Genomic DNA, 19,369 nt, shown 5'->3' with positions numbered 1-19,369 from the left:
GCATGCTCTGTTACAGACGCATGCCCTAGCGGGCGCTTAGTTCTTTCCTGAATCCTTTGAATGTCCAGTGCATCCTGCAAATGGCGTTCCATGTTCCATCATTCTTGTTACTGTCTTTGCTCTTTCTATCGCCATTCAGTAACAGAATCACGCAGATGGAGATCGTTTGAGGATGGGCTCACCTATTGGATTTATTGTTTTACAATAAACTTCTTGGAAACTTACCAGATCTAGTGGATTTCTTCTTCAGTATACAACAAATGTGTTTTGTGTTATGCAGGGGAGGCCTTAACCTACACTAAAGTGGGGGAATTTGAAGGCAATGGGAAACGAAAATAAAGCAATTTCTAGCTATAAAAAAAGAAACCTGCTTAAAGAATGGAATGCTGACATCTAGGATGGTATAACAGGACGTATTTGATCATTCTTGCAGTAAATTTGAGGGGCACCATGAATATAACCACGCAACCAATACTAACAGAGATGCCGCCTATCTGCATAATGAAAACCTAACAGATATGGCAGAACAACAGCATTGAACAAACACAAAAAAAGAAGAGGGCGCAGAGATAACACAGGAGATGTGGCTACCGACCACAGCTACTGTGGTTACAAAACAGTGGAACCATGGCAAGAATTTCCTGCTCTGTAAATATGTAATATATAATTGTCCAAGCCTAATCGCTGTTAAAGTGTAATCCTGAGTGCATTTGCAATTTGTATATATATTTATATCTAACCACTAGCATATGTAGTAGACCTTGTACTTACTAGCATTCCTATGTGATTTTAGTTTCTCTGTTTTTTATCTCTTCCTTGAGTGACTTTACAACTTGTACATTTGCAATTTGTCCCTCCTTTTGCTCCACTGGCACATTTGCAATTTTTTTCCTGTTTGTCTCTCTTATGTAACTCATATAATCCAAAGTCCTTATGTAACGTAACGGGTTCTTTTGTAAAGCGCCCTGACACCTTTGGGTAATGCTCGCGCTATATAAAATCGCATTAAATAAATAAAAATAAATAAAATAAAAAATGCTTCAATCCTGACCATGGTCCAACACCTTTTACTTCTGGGCAAATCACCATATCTCTCTCTCTGCCCAAATAAATGTGTAACTTAGTCTGGTTTCACTGAAAAACGCTCTAATGCCCTTGAGCCTGGATCGGGCTATAAAAACACAAACTAAAAACAATGTGGATGTTTAATTTCGGGCCATACCTCATATAATGTAAGAAAGCCAAACTTGATGCTAGTCTATACCTTGACAATCAGAAAAGTTAGCTCGATGCTGTCACTATCCCTGACTGCGGTCGGCAGAGACTCGCACGCAGGTGCCCGACCTCTTCTATGAGGCCAGGTGAGCCGACGCCTCCATGAGGCGCACGAGACGCCCATTGGGCTTTCAGTAAACAAAAGTTTGTAAGGAGGTGGGTGGAGCAGGCGTGGGAGTGGCCAGCAGCGCCTCCTTCCTGTGATGGCCACGCCCCGCTGCAGCGTTGTCGCACTCTGCTGGTCCCGCTAGTGTCACTGTGTCTCGAGCAGCCGGCGCGTGGGAAGGGTTCTGTGAGGGAAGCAGGATTCTTACGTGGCGCGGCGGGGGACACAATACCTTGAGTGATGACGCGCCTTGTAATTCGCCTTTACTGGCGAGCCCAAGGTTCGCCGTTGCGTGGAGCCTCGCAGTTCGCCGCTCTGTCCAACCCAGGAGGCAGCTGAAGTTCTTATCCCCAGAGAAAAGAGGCTTCGAGGGCCAATAATTAAGACGGGCTGCAGGTGAGTGGACATATGAGTCCGCTTTTTATGTCTCTGATCCTTTCGCTTGAGGAGAAAATAACGGTAATTTGCAAGCCAGTGTAATGACGCCACACATTTAAACCAACAATTTCGCAAGAAAACGCCCAGCTCAGACTCCTGCAATCTTAGAATAGACAACTAAATAACACGGATCACAGACTCATTGAGGAAGTGGCCAGACCATCCTCAACTTAGTCACCAAACAGCAGACCGCCCTGAAACAGCCAAAGAACAATCTTGGGGATAACTTTCACAACTTGGTTCGCTCACGGCTAAACAAGATATCACAACCGTATTCAGTCTCAACACGGATAATCAGTATATCACTCAATATAACATTTGCACAACACTATGCAGGGTCTCTCAAATTATTGTTTCTGCGGTATTTTCAATCTTCTGGATTTATTTTATACTAGCCAATGTATTCCTTCATCTGCTGCATAGTTTACTGATTTCAACAAAACATGTTTCCAGCTCAAAGTCAGTTGCAACACAATGGCAGACCCATAACAAATCTTAGTTGCTCATCTTTTGGTCGTTACAGCCTGGTATCAAGCTGGTGCCGATGAGATGAAACAGTTACATAGGCAGTAATAATGCCCCAAATTGATGAAATGTGGACTGGCTTTTTGTCTGTGCTTGAAAAGAAACCTTATCATCCCCGGAATACACATAATAAAAGAGGAGCAGCTTTTATTATAAGTGTGAACATATAGTCTTTTTTGTGCTAAGTGCAAATTATAACTTTTCCATAAATATTTTACTCTGAGTGATAGAAGGGGCACTGTTAGTAAAATGCTGTTATGCACTCGGATGCAATTTAATCATTTGTTGGTGAGTAACATTTTAAACAGTATCTGGCTAATGCAAAGATTCTTCTTTCTTAATAAACCTTTGCTTTTTGCCTAGCATTGGGGGCCCCCATTTTAGATTTGGCTTCAGAAATCTTTATCTGCTTGTATGATCCAGTTGACACCAGTTGTTCAAAAAGTACAATAAAGACAGCTACATAGAGAGTGTAGGCTTTGGGTCTGCCCCTTTCATTCGTTTTTATGTTTTTTTATTTTTGGTTTGCCATTGATTTCATGGGCTGTCCATTTCGTGTACTGTTGCATTTACCATTAGTGATGCATTAGGTTTCAGTGATAGGGCATCAGTGGCATAGCAAAGTTGCCATTGGCTTTTAAGTAAGGACACTGGGCTCTGACTACTGTTTGAGTAGTAAAATACAGCAATAATCATGATTGAGTAGCTCCCTGAGGTACCTGTGCCTTCTTTACATTGATTGCTGCATCCTTTTGAGCATCAATAAGTCCCTTTTTAAACTGCATCTGTGACAATGTGTGTATCTTGTATTTCCAAGCAAGTGTATGATGTATTTACTGTGTTCGTATAGAGAGATTTCAGTTGCTGATTTATGACTTTTTTGTTTTCAGAAACGTGCTGTTTGCATTCCTTAGTCTATTTCAAGAGACAAGGGTCCTAAGCACATTAGAAAATATAAACATATATGATATAGAACACAATAGTTACTATATAGTTCTCCTGTCCAGCCGGACCAGGGATTTATTTAGAAGAATAAAATTGAATACAAGACAATAATTACTGGAAGTAGGGCACAGTCCTGTACCGTACTTGTGAGGAAGACAGAGTAATAGAGGGAATTATAGAGAGAATTCAAAGAAAGAGTTACAGGCAAAGAAACTGAGCAACCTGGACACTTTTAAATCAGTGTAGGTAGTGTTCTCCAGCGTAGACAATACACAATAATAAACAATAGTTACATGTATGTCCACTTAAAAAAGTCGACGACGTTTCGATCCATTGCTCTAATAAAAACGGATCATCATCAGGACTAGAGATAAATTATTTTGCCTGGTTTAAATAGTATGCCTCGGTAGTGAGGGAACGTAGCGCTAACGTTGCATAAGTTGCTTCGAACTGTTGTTCAAGTTGGGTTATTAACTTGCGCGAGAATTCAAACGATCTGCAGTAAGTCGAGAGATGTGGTAGAATTGCACGTCCTTCCGGGCGGTCTTAAAATAAGAAGATCCGCACGTTCTGAACAATGTCAGGTTGTATAGGCAAGGACAGCGAGAATCCGCCAGGGTACTCTTGCCGCCCGCTCTTGAAATAGCATATACCCTTGGTCCTTAGCTACCTTTTGGGTCCCCCTTGTTTTCCTAAAAAGAAAAAATGCATTCCTTAGTCTGTCATAAAGATAGGTCACAGTTCAATAATGTCTTTTGCTCGTTTATTTGTTTCACTTTGCTGGCCTGAAACCATGTTGGAAGTGCGTTTTTCTTTTGTTACAGAAGTGAACATCTGCGCATACATTGACTTTATTAAATCCATCATGAAATACTGGCCATGGTCAAAAGCATCAAATTTGCAATGTATTGTTTTTGCTTTCTAACTTTTTCACTTAGAGATGCAAACGCCATTTTATGATTCCTTTTCATGAAACACATCTTTGATAGCCCGCCTTACCTCTCCTAATGCTGTATGTTCAGCAACGGGGCTCTACTACTATCTTCCATACTGGTGTAGTCCAAGACTTTGCTTTTATATGTATTTTTTTTCTGGGACATCTGGAGGGAGCACCCAGAAAAACTTCAAGTTAACACGTCTCTTAACAAAAAGAAAGGCATATTGGCTTTCTCCCTGCTTGTATATAAATGTTTTAAAATTACAAAACAAGATAATAACAGTCAGAGAACGTGCAGCAAAATTTTTCCTGCATCATTGTGTATTAATTCCTGCCAAATTAGCTGGTCTTCCAGTGTCCTATAATTTTAATGACCCTAACTAAAAACCAGTAAAGCGCTCAGTATGAAAACAGTCAACAAAACATTACAGTAGTAAAATGTCAAATCATAAAGGAAAAATAATAATAAAGCAGATGTGCAATGTCAGATACAATTAACCACGGCAGAAACACTCAAAAAAACCACCTCATCTTAAAGAGCAGTCAACAAAATCACTATAAGTGGGCGAAAAATGTCTGGCCGTTCTAAAAACAGCTGATAAAACAGTTAAACAAAAATCAAAAAAATAGATCATAGTATCTAAACAGCAGCCAGGAAATGAGAATGCACGTCTAAAAATAGCCAGTCGAACGCCACAGAATCCTACACTCAATTATCCTAAAGGCAAGAAACCTAATCACAACTCCATAAAAGGCAACCCTGAAAATGGCCCCCTTAAAAGTCGCCCGTCAAATGCATAGCTCTAAAGAGCTAGTGGAAAAAAACAGCATCTCACATACAGGCAGAAGAACATCCCACGATGATAACAGCCAGTATAAAAGTAGCTAGCAAAACTCCACTACATAATTAATTATTCTCCTACTGAATTAATGGAGCTATGCAAAAAAAAAAGTATCATTCTGTTTGTTTCTGAATCGCATCACAGCGTTAGCGCAGATGGATAACATTTGCTCGTCAAACAGTAAGAGCAATTTGGAAGCCTTGTTGGGTGTATGTTCCCTTCTTCTGTCAATGCTAGTCACCACAGTCCATCTGCTGATATTCCCTATTTCTGTCATTTTTGTTCTAAACAGGATGATAGAGACGCTTTCGGACCATCCCTTCCACTTTTATTTGGACCCATCAGAGCTTTCTGCAGCCAGAAATGTTAAGCCAGTTGGCTTCCCCTGTACTGGGTCTTTGGCTCTTGCTTAAGCCACTTCTAACCTTATTGAAGTTCTCCCCCCTCCCCCGTTAGCAGTTTTAAAAAGCAGAACTTCAACAATTGTGCATGTAGTATGGGGTCTGACAGCCCCATTCTTGTAATCATTTGGGTCAGTGCCCCTTAGGAATTTTCCATGCAGGTTGAAGAGCTTCTCATATCGGTTTGCTCCATAAGTTTGCAGACTTTGTTGCATAGTCATTATCCTCCCTTAACACAGGCACTTACTAGTGGTGATTCGTTCATTTAGACAGACCAGCTTGACTTACTAGGGATTAAGTAGTCATACTACAACCACTGTACCCAAGCAAACACAAAATGCTGATCCAGTTTAGCTCTTAGATACCCTTGCAGCCCCTATACCCAGATTGCTCCGATTTCTCCCATAATGACCCTTGCAGCCCCTATACCCACATTGCTCCAATCTCCCATAATGCACTAACTTAAGGGATCGTGCGGAACCATCATCTTGCACTGACACAAGGGCTCGCCATAAAACGCTTCCCGTCACAGAGCTGTCATCTTGGATTCTGCATAAGTCAAAATTGAGTAATATTGATGATATTGGTCTTGTAAGTCATCCTTATGTTGTGACACTCTGTATGGCATTGAAGAACTCCAATGAGAGGGATTGCATAAATAAATATTTAGGACTCTTCTGGGCTAGGCTAAATAATATTTCTTCTTTTTCTGAAAGACAATATACTGCTCCAACAGCTCCCAATCGTTCCTTTTACTCTGCCTGCAGAACTTCTTTTATGCAGCCCAACAGGGCATGAACTGCTTTCCAATCTTGGTTCCTTGCTGGTTTTTAGGTGAGACCTTCATTTATTATTAGTGCATGCCATTGTTGCCTCTGGTCTCCCACCATGGGATGCTTCTCCCCCTTAATCTTGAGCTCATCCAGTGACTAGAATTTTACTTGATCTTTGCTCTCCGGAATACTGCACAATGACAGCACCTGCAAATTCTCCTTCCTCCTGAGAACGAGCTATTGATTACCTTATTAATAGTAACAGTTGTTAAGTCAGACATTTTGATGAAGATGTTTTTAATTCAGAGGAGTCCTCCAATCCTGTTTCCAGTAGCTGCTACAGTTAATTATAGCAATTTGAGCATGGCAGTGTGGAAGGCTCTCACACCGCAGCATGAAAGAATCTTTGTTGAGAAAGATGGTTCTTGCCAGTGGCGTAACCAACGCCACCGCAGTGCGGGGGGGGGGCAAGCTCCACCTCCCCCAGCACCGGCAGGTTCCTGGCCTGAGAGCTCCGGACAGGGTCCGGAACTTGGGGTCCTCCTGCATTTACGCAGGGCTCAAGTTGCATTACGCCACTGGTTCTTGCCACCTTGGTTTGCACACTTCGTATTGGTTTTTCAGGTGCAGCTGTCCATTTACTGGAACCAGGAGAAATCCCTCAGTCCATACTGGTTGGCTCGTTGCGGGGTTCATTTTGACCTCAAAAAGTGGTACTCTGAATAGTAAGCTCTGTTTTGGGTCCCTTTCCTATATTTTCAACCTAGAAATATTCTTCCCTGTTGGTTCCGATAGATTTTGATGTTTCATTTTACATATTGCGCATTACAATCTAAACTGTCTCAGCACCCTATACTAACTAGTAGGCCTGTAGTCAAAAGAAGTAGAAGTAAATGTGTCTTGTGTTTGCATGAACAGCAATATAGATTAGGTATGTTTACTAACTATGAAGAGTGATAAAGAGGCATCTAGAAATCCAGTACAGGAAGGGAAGCTACTTAACGAAAATGTATTTGCCGTCTTTGAAGCTTCGCAACGGATAATAGTCTCTTAATGGTATTTTAGAGCCACCAATTCTTGCTAACATTCAACTATAAAGCCGTGCACCTTTTAAGGCAAATTCTTAACTTTTGACAGAATATTGTTATGCTACCTGCAGTGAAAACAATTTACGCCACAGTATGGGAGCATTCAAGTTGTGGATTGGTGAAGCAAAAATGTACAGTACGCTACCTGTGACTATTATGATATGTTTACAACTAAATAATTTTAAATGACCTGTGCTATTATATAAGTTGTATTGTATACGTGAGCAGGACATAATCTCATACAAATTCGAAGTGACGATACTGTGCAATAGTGAAGTATATACGCTGTTATTTTAATTTGATTGAAAATGAAAAATTCTGTATACAAATTTACAAAAAGTTAATTCTTTAATTTAATTTACTGATAGCTATATTCTGTGCTCATTGGCGTCTCGAAATATATTTATATATCTACTGTTTTAGAGCGTGAACACAGCAAATGGGCAAAGAAGTTCGGTACTGGATTAAAGGCAAAGATAAAAAGTGCTGGCAGGGGCAGTTGGGTTCTGAAAGCAGAAGCGTAAGTGGACAGTTATTGTCTTGGGATGTCGTTTTCTTTGAAGACGTGTGTCTTCAGCTATGTACTAAATTGCAGTAGGTTTCGGAAGGTCCTGATTAATTTGCGGATGCAGTTCCAGTTGCTTTGTGTATAAAGGGAGGTCTTTTACCATGTTTTTTCTTTTTTAGGTCTCGCGTCAGCGAAAGACCTATTGCTGCCTAGTCAGCTCTGAAGGGACCACAGACCGGGGCACGAGCGCCGATTGCACCTCGTGGATGCGCCCTCCCCCCAGCTGTGCACATATCTTGCTCCACATTCACAGCGGCAGCCTCTCACAATCACGCGCGCACCCACAGCCACACTCACGGAAGCACACACACACAAACACACACACACACACACACACACACACACACAAACACACACACATACACAGACACACACACGCACACACACCCCTCCCCCGTACTTACTTGACGATAGTTAGATCATACCTATTCAGGACTGCAATGGAAGTCCAAAGTGCAATCCCTGAGTGTAGCTTCTCGTTTTTTGTAGCCCCATGCATCCAGAGTAGACTCCCTCTAGTCTCCGGGGTGAAATCTGGAGCTGCTTACTGGTTTCGGTCGAGCTAGCGCTGGCGATTCCTGTTGGGGTGGGGTGTAAAAAAAGGCGTCAGGAGCTGGCCGCGCGCCGACAAGCGCTGTGAGCGCGTACGGCGCAGCGTCAGCTTCCCTCGCGTTAGCACAGGACCTGTGCACGAGCCAGCCGACAAGCGCTGTGAAGGCATGCGGCGGCGTGCGCTTGTTAAAAAGTGGTATAAAACTGAAGCACACTGCCCATCTGATCGAGCTCCGAGTTTGAAAGTCCAGGTGCGTGGTGGCCAGGCTCCTTACAGCTCCCTTCTTCCTCTTTGAAACCGAAGTCCCAGAGGCGGCTAAAGCGAGCGAGCGGCCGCCGCACATTCCGCGCGTTCCCCGGCCGTGATGTCACGGGGTTCGTTGTGCGCGCTAGGGCCCGGGACACAAAGTATTGCTTGCGCTTCCTGTGGACAGCGCTGTGCAGCGGAGCTTGGAGTCTCTCCTGGTGCTTCCGAGGACTGGACATTTAAACCCGGCAGAAGGCTTTCTCCGCCGCAAGAGCAGGGTTTGTTTAGGAGGTGGAATGTGCGGGGAGCTTCTTTCAAACAGGTAAGCCCCGCTTTATTCGCACCAGTGGCCTCTTTTTCAGTGTGGTATCTATGACGCTGTGCTTGTTGTTTGAGAAACACCCTGCGCTGCCGGGTCTGTAGGCTCCACCTGCCTCTTTGTTTGGGAGTCAGACTAGTGTCCCCTCGCTGGGCAGATCTGTGGACTGCTCCTGCAGCAGGGGATATACATCTACCCTTTCTGACTGGTGTCTGGACAACTGAGCACCTCACTCTGCTCCAGAAGTGTCCTTCTGTTGTGTCCCGGTGTTTCGCTTAGTTCTTGGCATTGCCAACGAGCACGGCCATTTTTATATCACATTTTATTCCAAGTGCCACCAGTGCCTACGTAACGTTTGTTCTTGTGCTTGAGTGTCCTCCTTATATTGCAGTATTATACCTCTATGTTTATTTTGTACGCCTCTGTAACCGGCACACGTCACTTTTTCCTCCTGTAATGCACCGTTTGCTACCTCGTGTATTTTGTTGGCTCCCGATTTGTCATTTTTGCTTCATTTAATGTAACGTTTGCTTTTGTATTTTGCTCACTTGTAATGTTCTCATGTATCAGTTATGTTCCTACTGTGAAGCGCTCTGACACCTTCGGGTAAAGTCCGCGCTATATAAAAACGCATAAATAAATAAATAAAGACAATGTATGTGCACTGCCAATGCAGATACTTAGCAGGAGCAGTAGTGACGCATCTTAACGTTTTGTTCTGTACTTTCTTCTTTTTCGGACTCTTCCCAAAACAACCCCGAGAGAATAGGGCCAAAGTCTTTTAAACGTTCAGAGTTTTATTTGGCACGTATTAAAATGTTGTTTTACCATCACCTTTAAATGCACAGTACTGAATGAGAAATGTCAGGCTCTTGTGTTAACCAGAGGGAGTGTAAAATGCAGATTGGACTCGTCAACCGAGGGGACGCTTGAGTTGTGGAAATCTGCTTTTCTCATTTGCCTGTTGGTCTTGTGTTTGCAGCAGGTTGGCTCAGCGTGTGTACCTGCACGCGTGCGTATTTAATGTCATCATGGCAAATAGTCAGTTTTTCCTGCACATTGCAACCGTCCTCCTATGCTCAGTTGCATTGCAGCGACAGAAGACGCTTTAATGTTTTTATTCTGTCACGGTATTAGCAAGTGCTCTGCTGTAAACATCCCGCCATACCTTCCTGCGCGCCTTCCTGTCAGAGGACGGGTACATGGCCCAGTCGGATGCCAGATTGTTGTGTGTGAGTAAATTTAGACACCACGTTCCAACCAGACGTCGGTTGTTCGAAACTATGTCCACTTGTCTAGCAAAAGGACATATGTAACCATATTTTAAAGCATGTATTCTGTGGATGAATACAAACATAAAATGTTTTGGATTTTTTAAATGCCAGAGTAATGTTTAGATCTTCAACAAAACAACCTCACCCAATGAATGATACTTTTGCTTTTCTTTCCAGTATAAAATATCCAAAAGAACATTCAACTTAAAAATAAGTTTGGGAATAAAGTTATGGTCATTTTGACATGACCCCAAAGTATTTGAGGCATTGATTTATGTATTTATTCTGATTAATCAAGTAAGCTGTGACGTAGCGGTACAAACCCAGCCGTGAAACTAGAGGCTTCTCTTGAGTTAGGCCTTATCCCATCTGCTTTAGACAGTTATTGTTGCTTGTGTTAGGTTTGATTGTTACTTAGGAGGCAGAGGGAGATTGTTGGGAACACACTACCTACCTGTTGACATCCACTCCAGCATTACATTCATAACCGCAAGAAAGCACGTGAACAGGGACACGTTTGTACCATCCACTTTTTTCCAGGGAGGAAGGTGCTTGAGTCATTTTATGCCAAGGCGCTGTTCTAAACTCGCATTTGATTGATTGAGCTGCTTGTTGTCAAAACTTATACAATTTGTATTTTGTTGGAATATGGAGGTGGCATTCTCCTTGACTGTGTGAGTCTTGCACATTCTAAGCAGGTCTCACATGGCTACTTGGAAGACATTTTTTAAAGGCTGTTTGATTTTGAGTTTTTGTCATGTTTTGAAACCGATTGCCCTACAGTGAATTGGTCTTCTGTTTTCTTAAGTATCTATTTTCACAACAACGAAAAGCACAGCAGATAAGCAGACGTGTATTTTTGACATCCTCAGGGGGTTTTGATTAGGTGTTTGCTGAAACTGAAGAGGGGGGTTCCAGTACTTCTATCCAAGCCTTCAGGATTCAGTATCCCCAGATTTACACCAACGTAGCTTAGTCACTAAAATTGGAGGGAGGAGTAAGTGTCATATTTTCCTGCTATCATGCTGGCATATATTAAAACATATTATATAAGAAGCAGAGAATGGGGGGGGGGCTTCTACTTAATAGATAATGTATTTATTGCCCCATGCTACGCTGCTGCAGATGTGCCATGGGTAGTCTTCTCCCTGTGTACATTTTTTTATTTTTTTTGTTTATTTATATAGCACACTGTTATCTCTTGTGTGGCCTTGAAGTGTTGCTAGCTCACCTTTGGTACCTTATGGGAGCATCCAACAGGAAGAGAGTAGGTTGGGTTGGTCTATTGTTTTAGTCAGAATTGGGAGATTACAGTAGTGTTGTAGAAGGAACATTCAGTGTGGCGTGGCAGTTGCCTGTAACAGAAATGGTGTATAGTGGCATATCTGTGTGAAGAAGTGGGTATGTGTTGGTGCTTTGTGTGAGGAGGACCACAGAAGTATTCAGAGAAGTACACATTACTTAACAAGAAGTCTTTATTTGCTTCACTGAAGGCTTGTCACAAGTAGTGACTCTGGGCCCTACATTACTAATAACGGGGCTGACCTAAGGATGGCTAACAGGATAGAGAATGGATGAAGACTAAAAGCAAGGAAGCAGCCAATCACGGACATAGAGCCCCCTCAGCTATTCACAGTTCTCTATACACACTGTACCTTGGTGTGGAATGAGTCCGTACACTGGATGTGCCAGGTGCATGAGACAGATGAGCAAGTGGCACTACGTAGGTCGAACTTTGGTGTAGATTAGGACAGTAGTTCAGCACCAGGCCAGAGAGCTGGTGGCAAATCCAGACAGTATACAGATTATTACAGTATACCCTGGTGCTCAGTTGCAGTTCATTGTTAGAAATATCAAAAGCATTGGCATGCTTCCACGCTCTGCATGTGGGACCAATGCAGATTACACAATACCCATCGTAATGCAGTAGCTTTAAAGGCCATTTACTGGCTAAGGACACTGTTTATGGAAAGGTGTCTCCGGCAGACCTGCTACTGCATAGATGGTTTACGTTTACGCCAGCAAAGACTTGGTTGCTGGCCAGAGGACTCACTTAACCCCCAAGGAGTGGGGTTACTATACCATGTCGACATTCTTCATGATGGATTTATGATTTATACACAAGATCCACACTTAACAAAAGAATTCTGGAATTCACTAAATATTGGACACAGTAATCTCTGTTGCCCTATACTGTGCAAATATCACTGGAGTATTAAAACCCATTCCGGGTCGCAAATACAACCAGAACTGAGGATCGATCCGAAGAGATTAGAGCCCTGAAGAAGTCGCTGCGCACCACAATTAAGTGCGACGTAACACGTGTTGGCTAAGGATCTCTAGATTAAACTGAAGTGACTGTTTCAACAGTGTTGTTTATTTTTATCAATGATACATAATATAGACTGTCAGCTTGTTCAAGGGACTGTTGTTTTGGTTTATCAGTGGTTATCCACACATTGGGGAAGAGGGTGGCTCTCCCCACCCTTATGCACTGCAATCATAATTGTACACTAGTATATACTCGCTGCGTATATCCCAGGAGCACATTACCCTACACAGTCCACCACCAACCAAGAAGTCCCACTGCCCATTATAAAGATTTATGAGCTGCTTGAAAGGCAAACTGCAGTGGACTGGAGGTCAAAGAGACACCACTAGTAAATGTCACCTTATACTTGAAATCAAAAAGGTAAAGTCGTTGAGCCACTATTGTATTGTAATTGCATTTATATAGCACTTACTATCCCTGACGAGGCGTCTCCTACCGATCTCTGAGACCCAGTGACCATCTTCTGGATATTCAAAGCCTCAACACCATCTTGCTGTCTTTTGGGAAAGATGTAAACATGCACCTGTGTTGCTATTCTGCTGAAAGCTGGCAGTAATCCAAAGAGTTGTTTAATTGGTGTTGGTGATGTTTGCATGGGTAGGTAGCCCTAATAAAAGTTTGGTCATTTAAAATAGGCAATCAGAGTGATAGGCAGCAGAATGAGCGACATGCTTGAAAGTGAAGCGGAAGTGTGAAGTTTCTTTCGTTGATCGGTTGGCTCTGCTCCCACCCTCACTCGATTTGAATTATTAAACAAGTTGTTTACACATTACATACAGCTTCAGGGTGAAGCTGCTCTCTTAGCAAAACTGTTTCTTCTCTAGATCATTTTTGTTTTCATTTCTGTGAAATATCTTTGGGGTGAAAAGTGAGGAATATATTGCGTATAATTGAATCGAGCACGTTCAGTGTTCAGACAGTTAAGCCTGTCCAAGTCGTGTCATTGTACCAACAGCCAGTGCCAATTCTCATTTATTGCCTGACTTAGGGTCTTTTGGCTCATAGAGCATATATATTGTTAAGGAAACTAAAGAATCAGCAAAATAATGAAAACATTGGTTATTGACAAAACGAATAAACTGAATAACCAAGGATATTAAAAACAAAACGTGCCAACTCTTAAATTCTTTGGAACATGGGTGAGTGTCTCTAAGCAAAAGGCAATGGTTCCTAGAAATCCTTTTTTTAAATGATATTGTGATTATTTGGTCTGCAATGTATACTTATCTGGCCTGCATGCATAGTTGAAATGTGAAGGAAAAAATGGGCGTTCAAGATTAACATATGACTTAGTACATTTCAGCAACAATTGTGGGTGAGACACAGAATGGCCCCTGGAGAAAGTTTAAGGTGCAAAGGTTTCATCAGTATTAACTTGTAAATGTCAACTATGGTTCATAGATCATAGTTATCTGTGGGACAGTTAAAGTAATGTAAGGGACTGCATTGCTACCATTATTTGAGGTCTGGAAAGTAGTTTAATAGAGGCCGTTACGCATGAGTTTTCTCAGTGCGATTGGATTAATGGAATAGCCTCTAAGCAGAGCTAAATTAGTGTAGGTGAAGAGAGTTCAGCTAGTGCATAAAAGGCTGCTCCTATTAGTCTCTTCGAGCCTTGAATAGCCCTTGTCCTTTAGGAGACGCTTATAATCCAATTCCACATGCCATGCATGATAGCTCAGAAAAGCTCTGTGCCCAAACACTTGCCGAAACATAATATTGTCCACTCAGCTGCAGTGCACAGCTGAGTTCCTCTATGTTACCTGTCTTAGCTGGCTTGTGAACCAGTGTTTTTCATGAGACGGAGCCTTGCTGTTCAGGTATTTTTGAGTTCTCACCCAAGTATGTAAAATGCCATCAAAAATATGAATGCACCAAGTTTTATTTATCCAATCACAGGGCTAGGTTGTACTTTTACCTCTGCCCCTTTTTAGGGCTCGCCTGCTGATGCGCTTGCGCATAGCTGGCGAAGGTCTATAGTGGCTTATCCAGAGTTTAACCACTGGTGATTCCATGCAGGTCATTTGCGCTTTTTAGGTCATTGCGCAAGCGCAAGCCCTAAAAAACTCGTGCACAATGCCACCAGCCGCCTGCCTGCCTGCCTCGCATTACCACATCAAAGGCAGCCCAGCCTCCCTCCCACAAGCTTCTCAGCGTGCGCTCTGCATTTCTCCTCCCAGCGCATTTCTCATCCCCTAATTATTCACGGCCGGCCGGTCGTACTTTCAGTTTCACGGCCGCCAGGCCGTGTCTCCTTTTATGCTCTCTGATGCTTGTTTTTTTTTTTAACTTGTTATTAAATTCCATTCTGCGCCTGTAAACACTTTGCGGAAGAAATAATAACATTACTTGGATAATCTGATATAAACAAAGTAAAAAAAAAAAGAACAGAAATAGCTCTGAGTTAAAAAAAAAAAGAACAGGTTTGATTTATTCCAGTCTGTGAGAAAGAAATCCTGTCCTCTTGAAACTGAAAAATCTCTGATCAAGGGCTCAGCCGAACAAGAATGAATCCGTGATTTGCGGCAAATAATGTCTTTTGTTGAGGTTTCATTCAGTAATTCATGCTGCTTTGAATCGTCTTGAATGTGTCAAACAGGAAGTGCGTTGCACTTGGCGCATGTGAGCCTGGCTTGCCCTTACCGTGGCGTGTGCTGGAAAGCTTGTGCAGCTGCGATTCGATTCAGTTCTATAGGAAGCGTTGCGTGCTGGTTTCCTTTTTTGTCTGTTGGAGTGCTAAAGGTCATATTTTTTAATACGTGGATGGGCGTTTTGTTTTTAATATATGCAATCAGGGCAGTTGGTCTCCAAATTGTCGCTTTAGTTTTGATGCGCCTTGGATGTCTTTGTGTGGACTTCACATGTCCCCTGACTTTCGGATTTTTTCCTCAATAGCTACAGAAATTGCAAATTGTTTTCGACCAAGACCCTTTCGCCAACTGCTTGATTGCTCTCAACGTGATAAAATGTCTTGCTCAATCACACCCTGTTGTTGTCAGGATTTTAAGAGGAAAAACGATGTTCTTTGATTACTTCCCATCTCTATGTTGAAGTACAGGGAGATTTCTCCTCTGCAGCCGCGCACCTGGGTTCAGTCACCATTTTCGTACTCTAACATTTATAGTGCGGACACTTATACAGCCCAGGATGGTGGTAATGCTTACAAGACTCCACACCGACACCCCTTAAAGGCACCTTAGGTGCTGCAACATGTCTCATCTAGGGACTTGGGCAGAACCCCCCCCTATACTGATGGAACTACATGAACTCGCCTTGCCAGCCCACACAATGTTCAAAACCCGCTGCATCATTTATAAAATCATCATGACTATCACCCGTTAACTCGTGGAAAAGCTCACCATCTCCGGTGGCTCTCGGTACACCCGTAGCCAGGCCACTATACCTCTCTCACTTTCCTTCACTTCCCTCTCACTCTCTCCTCTCTCCCCCTCTCCCTCTCTCCTCTCTCCCCCTCTCTCTCCTCTCTCCCCCTCTCTCTCCTCTCTCCCTCTCTTTACCTTCCCCCTGCTCTCCTTTTTCTCCCTCTCCCCATCTCCCCCTCTGCCTGCTCTCCTCTCTCTCTCCCTCCCCTCTCTCTCCCCTCCGTCCTTCGCTCTCGTCCTCCCCCTCTCTTCTTACCCTCCCTCTCTCCCTCTACCCTCTCTCCCTTTCCCTCTTTCCCTTTCCCTCACTTCCCTCTCCCCCTCTCTCTCCCCTCTCTCTCTCCCTCTCTCCCCTCTCTCTCTCTCCTCTCTCTCCCCTCTTTCTCCTCTCTCTCCCCTCTCTCTCCTCTCTCTCTCCTCTCTCCCCCTCTCTCTCCTCTCTCCTCCTCTCACCCTCTCTTTACCCTCTCCTTTTTCTCCCTCTCCCCATCTCCCACTCAGCACCACCACAGCATCACTCGGCACCACTCAGCACCACCACAGCACCACTCAGCGCCACCACAGAACAACCACAGAACCACCACAGCACCACCACAGCACCACTCAGCACCACCACAGCACCACTCAGCACCACCACAGCATCACTCAGCAACACTACAGCATCACTCAGCACCACCCCAGCATCACTCAGCACCACTCACCATCACCACATCATCATTCCGCATCACCCCAGCATCACTCAGCACCACCACACCACCACTCAGCATCACCACATCATCACTCAGCGCTACCCCAGCATCACTCAGCACTACCACGTTATCACTCAGCGCCACCCCAGCATCACTCAGTGCCACCCCAGCATCCCTCAGCGCAACCACAGCATCACTCAGCGCAACCACAGGATCACTCAGCGCAACCACAGCATCACTCAACGCAACCACAGCATCACTCAGCGCAACCACAGCATCACTCAGCGCAACAACAGCACCACTCAGCACCACCACAGCTTCACTGGTTCCAATATATTCTTTCAATTTTTCAAGCTGTTTTCAAGCTTTCACGCTTTATTACAAATCACAAAAAGATGTTAATATTTCACTTCTGTTCTATGATTTTCGTCACAATAAAAAACACTGAACATAATCTTCACAAAAGTTATTTACAAACATTTATGCTATTATTAATTATTTAAAAAAATTAAAAGCATTGTTATTTGTAATATCAATACATCTAAGTCACGTAAATATAAAACATGTTGCATTACAAATGCTATAGGTGTCACATTTGCGAAAGTTATAACTATTGCCATTGTAAATGATGAAGCTATTAATTTAACTATTTGAAAAAATAACACATAAATAAAAAAACATAAGACCAATAGCTCAAACTTTCCTAATGCGAGCCCTATTGCATTTCCAATGCTTGTTTTTTTTGTTGCACTTCTTTGCCTAGCGGCCTGATGGTTGCGAGTGTAAGCCGTTACTGAAAAGGGTGTCTTTCATGTTCCAGATACAAGATTATGGGAGGGCTTGAACTACAGTTCTAAAGTCGATTTCTGGGAGAATCAGTTTCACTTTCTTTAGTAGAGAGTTCTGGTACCGGGCAGCTTTAATTTTCATGGCCGAGGGTTAGGTCTGTTTCATGATTGTATCAGCGTGTCTTGGCTTTGGGTGATAGTTGTACTTGTTTGATATTCCTAAATATACACCTTTTCCATAGTCTAGTTTTCAGATTCAGTTTATGTGGATTCAGATTGAACCCTCTCAGTTAACTACTCATCATCTGTGTCTACCTGAGTTTCCATGGAAAAGTCTTACCAAGAAAGCATCTCCATTTGATACTTGGTAATACAAATGTATTGATTAGCTATAAAGAGTTTGTGTTGATATGTGACTTTAGCAGTTTGACCTTGGTCTGATAGGTAACATCCAATATGGGACCACAGTTTGACACATTCACCTCTCCTCTGACAAATATATTTGAGTAAGCATAGTGGTGGATCAACGGCTCATCATCCACCATTTCAAACTCAGGTGATACATCACAGCAATATAATCCCATTGATGTCTCACCAGCATCCCCATAATCTTGGTAATGAGAGGGATTAGCAAGTGGTAGCAATGAGAAGCACACAGTATACAGGGAAAAGAGGGAAGGAGGAACGAATGGGGTCCTGAGGTACACATGAAATAGGTGGTCAGGAGGAAGAAAGAGACACACTGGAAATTGGGAGAGATTTAAGGGAGCCGGCAGAATTGGCTATGGAAGACTACCGGTGCGAAATTCACCACATTACCGGCGGATCGTCTCAATCCTCCACTTACCGCCGGTAGCATCAGGCAAGTGAAAAATACTCCTCTTGCCCGAGCCAAAAAATGACTGAGAAAATATTATGCCAATGACTGAAAGAGGCTGTTCGGAAAATAAGACCATGGTCGTTGGGGGTGGACTCAAAGCCTACAGGACAAAAAAAGTGACTGCAATACAGATATGGAGATGTGCAGAGTTGGAATACAACATTTCTAAGCAATACAACATGGCTCTTAAAGAAGCTGACACTTTTCTTTATATTCTTTATCAGCTGTGATGACAGAAGATCATTGTACTGCAGCGATTTGGCAGTAAAGATAATACTTTCTAAAAAAAACAATTGACAAATTTCTATGCCAGAAAAGGTTGCTGGCTATCAGCAGCCTGTGACTATGTAACGCCCCCAAAACCCCATGGGCATAGATGCAGGCTTGACACTACTTGGACAAGAAAACTTTTATTACATTTATGGACTCCATGCAATGAAAAATGGGTACGTTTGTCCAGTGTAGAAATGATGTCAAATGAATATACCAAAAATATTCTGTAAGTAGCGTGGCTTTGGTATATGTATATTTCATCATGCTTTTAAAGCTTTATTTTATTGTAATGTACCCCGGCAGACTCATTGTGGAGCAAGCCAGACGATACCAGCACTGGCTTCAGTCTCACCCTACAACTTCCTGACCACCCCAAACAACTCACTCCCCACTGGCCTTAGCTCACCATTGTGGCACATCTGACCATTTGAGGCTTTACAGAAGGGTGGCTTGAAAGAGCTGGTACAAATGTAAATTACGTTATCTGGCGCTGTTCATTTGGAGAATTTCTAATGCACTGAACTACCCCAGGCACAGATTCAGTGTTTAGCGGCCATCTGCAGAAAAACCAACCGTGCATGCACCTGTCACTTCATAAAATTCTGTTTTCGTGCTGTAACCAGGCAACATGTGATGAATTCGTTGCTGTTCAATAAGCCAGTATGTGATAACATCTTTGCATGAATCCTGCAGGTAGTTTACTTAGAAATAGCTATCGAGTGTAATTTCACAAG

General features: G+C 43.0%; 1 protein-coding gene across 1 annotated transcript in view; it reads left to right on the top strand.

Annotated features, from left to right (window-relative positions):
- Positions 1-1,502: 1,502 nt before the first annotated feature.
- Positions 1,503-19,369, top strand: part of LOC144781513 (inositol-trisphosphate 3-kinase B-like) — a 944,304-nt gene continuing 926,437 nt past the window's right edge. The window contains exon 1 of the mRNA XM_078660403.1: positions 1,503-1,777. The gene's annotated coding sequence lies outside the window, so the exon portion shown is untranslated. The remainder of the gene's footprint in view (positions 1,778-19,369) is intronic.

This window comes from Lissotriton helveticus, chromosome 9, assembly GCF_964261635.1.
Source record: "Lissotriton helveticus chromosome 9, aLisHel1.1, whole genome shotgun sequence".
Classification (NCBI taxonomy): Eukaryota; Metazoa; Chordata; class Amphibia; order Caudata; family Salamandridae; genus Lissotriton; species Lissotriton helveticus.
This window is presented reverse-complemented; position numbering and strand designations above follow the sequence as displayed.